At 34.2% G+C, this 5,230-nt stretch overlaps 1 long non-coding RNA gene across 1 annotated transcript in view; it reads right to left on the bottom strand.

Moving 5' to 3' along the window:
- The window catches only part of LOC115237377, an 11,134-nt gene extending 6,211 nt beyond the window's left edge, over positions 1–4,923 (bottom strand). The window contains exon 1 of the long non-coding RNA XR_003884333.1: positions 4,668–4,923. This is a non-coding gene — a long non-coding RNA (uncharacterized LOC115237377). The remainder of the gene's footprint in view (positions 1–4,667) is intronic.
- Between the last annotated feature and the right edge of the window lie 307 nt (positions 4,924–5,230).

Genomic DNA, 5,230 nt, shown 5'->3' with positions numbered 1-5,230 from the left:
CCAACAAAAATTGTACTGTAACATTTTCGGTCTCTGTAAATTGACAACGTTACATATGTCGGAAGATTATGCTTCGGTTTCAATCTTCGAATCCGATACAAAAAAACAATAAAACATAAATTGCTTGACTTTAAGAATGCTTTGCTAATAAATAAAAAAATTTGAAAACTAATATCTTGTTAGTGTATTTTTGGAATTAATTACTAAGATTATCTTATTCATACAAAATCGATTGTTATATCGTTAAATACGCTTGAGAAGAATCGGAAAGTTGCGAGTTTCTCTTCCGACGAACTTTTCGAATTTATCGGAAACGAACGAATGCTCGCTGACATAAATCCTTCTCGAAGATAAAACGCTGATAATATAAGAACAATCATCTGTCGATCCTCTTGTCACGCAAACGGGCAGAGACTGTCTGAGCTACTGCCGATATCATTCCGAGATTCCTCATTAGGAATTCCACACACTCGACTGCTACCAGAAGCGGTGCGCCGTAGCTCTTCGAGCGATTTCGCAGGCTGCTTGCCACGTTGAACGTAAGGCCGCGACTTAACGGAATTAACGACAAGCTACGCGCTCGGAGGACGCTTTGAGGGCGGCCGCGAATCGGGTAAGGGGAGAGCGGTCCGGGGGTGGATTTTGATAACATGTGACTTTATCTGGAATTTCCCGGCGCGCAGGTAGTCTGTTTACTTAAGATAATGGCGAGGCGGAGTGCTTGGGCGTGGATGGAAGCCTGGCGGAGCGAAGGCAAAGGGATATTTCACCAGGCAATGTTGAGTCTCCGCGAGCGAGCGGGTAAGACCGGGAATAAGAGCAGAGAGGAGCGGTAGGATGAAAGGGGATGAAGTTGAAGGTTGGGGCAGGCAGGCGGAGAGGGGGGATGGCACACGCTCGAGGTGGCGAAGAGGTGTAAGGGTAAGAGTGCTAGAGCGGAGAACAGGAGGGGCGGAAGGGGAGAGGGGAGGCGGGTTGACGGCGGGCGAGATTCTCTCTCGGTAAGGCTACAAGAACTTCATTTTCCGAGCCATTACGCCCCGTACCACTGCGACCGTCCTGAAAACCCCCTTTACCCCCTTAAATTAATTTATATCGAAATTTTAAATGACACTCATCGGCCCGAGCAATAAATAACGTTGCCGCGACCGCCTGCGGGGTTGCGAGCCCCCTTTCTTCTTCCCCAGCACGGTTTCCCGTGTCCTCTTCGTCGCTTTTTCAACGAACCGCCGGCCGTCACGCCCGTAGATCTTTCTGTCTACAAAGTTCAGCGGCGAAATAGCGTGAAGATGTATCGCGAAAAATCCTAATCGGGCGACGTGTTTATAATCGGTATCACCTATTCGTAAACATAATTTATGTCGAAATTAACGTAAAATGGATTTATGTTAGACTACATCAGTGGTAACTATAATCTATTCTTTTCATTTTTTAATAATAAATTATTTATAAATTATTACTTTATAAAAGATGTTATCTTACTTTTGATATATAATAAAAATCAAATGTATAATGTGATATGCATTTCGAAAATGCATTAAAAAAATTGTTGAATATTGTTAATTTGATTAACTTGTATTTATGAAAATTGTTAACTCGATATTTTTTAAATATATTCCTTAATTAAAGTCTGTTAGAACAAGTAGAGTTTTCAGAGAAATATTAAATATATAATGCAATAACATAAAATTTCATGTTTTAATCAAAATTATTTTATAATAGAAAAATATTGATATTTTTTAATGATATTCATAAATTTATAACACAATATTTAGAATGATGTTTTACTCGAATCTTCGGTTATGTGAAAACTACGATTAATACTATTTGCTATAAATTAAAAACAGTAATTATCGTTATTTTATGCTTTTGACCGTTTATAAAATGTGAAGTGCATTTCGCATCGAAATTGCTGGGACACGAAATATCATCGGGACCACGAATGCAGCACAGGCAAAGTGTTCGCTCGGGCGTGCGAGAAATCGGCGACACTTTGCGCTGATACTGCGACGTATTATAACGAGCCTCTTTTATATAATAATCGCCGTGACGTTTTGCAGAATTGGTTCTTTTGTAAAATCGGTCTGCTTGCGCTGTTACGCGCGTTCCAGCAGCTTAGTTTCCAGCTCGCTTGGTTTTGCCAATGCGAAATTTCGTCGTTATGAAAACCACAACTGAGATCATTATTCTTAACGCGAAATCATACGCGACGATTTTCCGCTTTAAAAAGTTGTTTAAATCGTGAGTTGTCCGGAAAAGGAACGATAGCGTGGACTTTTATTTCTCGTTTCATAGTATGCATGGTATTTAAAAAATTATTATTGCACAAAAAAAGAGAAAATATATTATTTACAAAAAGATAAGCGATAGTTAGATCGTAAATTATTTTCTTGTTGCGTGAGTTTTTATTTATTTTGTGATAATAGTAGAGCATCAATATTATAGTAATATTATAGTAATGACAAATTCTTAATTATCCAAATATTAAATAATAATAATTGGATATAACTCTTATACTGTGATTATTGATTTTACAGTATTATTTACATTCATGAGTTACTGCATTAGATTTTACATAATATCGTTTTTTCGTTACCAAGTCATTTTTTTTTATTGAATATTAATAATAATTTTACGATGAAAAATATCATCTCGCCCACGATGTAATGTCATCGATTTGCATTGTCACGTTCCAACTCGATCGATTTCTCGCATAGATTCGCAAATGTTTGAAAAGGTCCACGCGATTTTCTGTTGCCGACGTTAACAATTCGCTTTACTTTGGCACGATTGCGTTTACCTGTCCGATGTTTGCGCATAATTATCTTTCACCAACGGCGAAGAGCGATGAGATCGCTTTGGATGCTCAGATGATGGAGAAAGCGCTAATGACGCAAAATATTGACAGCGCTTGATGTCCAAGATGTATAGAATATATTGCATAATTTAGTTATAAGCGTTGTGTAGTTGTAAATGCATAGAAAAACAGTTTGGACAATTAATTGAAAATTTTAATTAATTTCTAAAATTGTAATGTACGTTTATATCCAAACTGATTTTTGATTGATTAAAACGACAATAAAAAATCGATTAAAACGAAAACCTATATGTAAAACTAGAATTAACTAATTAATTTATGCAGTTTATTTTGTACATCTTCGACATTAAGCGTTTTAACGTGCTTTGCAGCAACAAGCAACTGCATAATTTATAGATACTAAAATGAATAATGCTACAAAATTTTGCGCAATCAAAAGTTGATATTAAAATAAAGGCTAAGCTTATATTCATATTTTTTAATACAATATTCACAATATAATTATTTAAAAAATTGGTGTTGTATTTCTCTTGTTAATATCAAAGAGTTTGTTTGGTAAAGATGTATTTTAACTCGCTTAAGATTTGTAGCAGCTAATCGTTATGTTATCGCAAGAATTTTGCAATGTTTTAGAAAATTACGAGTCATCCTATGAACGTTTAAATATAACTATATTATCTAGCTTATTGTTATGTTATCGCAAGAGTTTTGCAATGTTTTAGAAAATTACGAGTCATCCTATGAACTTGTAATGATGATTTGTAATTTTCTAAAACATTGCAGAACTCTTATGTTATCTGTTATGTTATCGCAAAAGTTTTGCGATGTTTTAGAAAATTACAAATCATCCTATGAACTTTTAAATATAACTATATTTAAAAGTTCATAGGATAATTCGTAATTTTCTAAAACATTGCAAAACTCTTGCAATAATATAACAATGATAAGCTGCTACAAATCTTAAGCTAGTTAAAATGCATCTTTACCAAAGAAACTCTTTGATATTAACAAGAAAAATACAATACTAATAACTATACTTAAAAATAACTATATTTAAAAGTTTATAGGATGATTCGTAATTTTCTTTCAGTATAATTATATTTAAAAGTTCATAGGATGATTCGTAATTTTCATTCAGCAACTGCTCGCGAATATTCAAAGTTGTGACTTTTGAATATATTTATCCGTTGCTATACGAATTGTGAATAATAATTATGTTCGTGAAGTTTGGTTATAACGCATTTTTATAACGATCTATTCTCTATTGTCTTATCTTATGTTTTCGACGATTAATCAGAGAAAGCGAGATAAGATACTCGTTTATGACTGAATACGAAGAGTGTTATTCATGCAGGAAATCATTGCACTTATGCAAAGTGCATTCTAGTGAAATGGAAGATTCTTGTCAAATGAAATTTCGTAATCGCATTATGCGAGAGCCTGTCATTTTCGCTTCGAGGCATACGTCGACAATGTGACGTTTTCAAAGTCGATAATTACATCATGCTTTTATTCCGATGAAAAAAGTTCGTCGTGAGATAATCAGAAAAATCTCAATATACACATATACACACATACACATTAGACTTGGTGAAATGCGACTGATGGATGCATATTTCCATCTGCTTCATGAAATGTATTCAAACTTTATTGTGATATTGATGTTCACATGCAAGTATTTTTGAAATACTTATATTTTTTAATTGGCTATGGCATGGAAAATTAAAGTCTAGACACTCTACATTTATATATTATTTTCTTATTTTGTGCTTTAGATTTTTACCATTCTTATAAAAATATATGCTCACTATAAAAATAAAGTAGCAATTATCGCAAAGGATTCTCTTACCGGTCGTCGATTCCTTGTTCTAATCCTAGAATCACTAGCACTCTTTCACTTTCCGTTGTGAACAAACGTATTAATATTATCGAAACGGTTTTATCACGCGCAAATTGACGCATGTAAGATGATTAATATAACTAAAAGCTACCAATCAAAGACAGGAGTGATGCAGCATTTTCCGACTGCAAGTTAGCACCGAAAGCGAACGTTGTTTCTTCATGAGGCTATCTCATGAGACTGCTCGTCGAGGTCAAATTACACGCGTTTTATACCTCCCATCCGGTCATGAGAGTAAGATCTACATCAGTCAGTTAAACAATTATAAATCACGCGTTGTATTCTTATTTTTTTCTCTGCACAAGTGATTTATTTATATGTATTTGCATACGGGCATTATGCTTGCATTCAGTGATGCATTCATTATAACCTGAATCGCGTATACTTTTTCTAAAACGTTGATCACATTGAATACACAACTATAACAATAAGTCCCTGATTATAAAAAAAATTGTGTTTAATAAAATATATTTTTTCTTAGTTGAAATAATTTTATAAAAATAATTTACGTA

The sequence above is a fragment of the Formica exsecta genome, unplaced genomic scaffold (genome assembly GCF_003651465.1).
Source record: "Formica exsecta isolate Colony F162 unplaced genomic scaffold, ASM365146v1 scaffold293, whole genome shotgun sequence".
NCBI lineage: Eukaryota > Metazoa > Arthropoda > Insecta > Hymenoptera > Formicidae > Formica > Formica exsecta.
The sequence above is the reverse complement of the archived record's forward strand: the minus strand, read 5'-3'. Positions and strand labels throughout refer to the sequence as shown.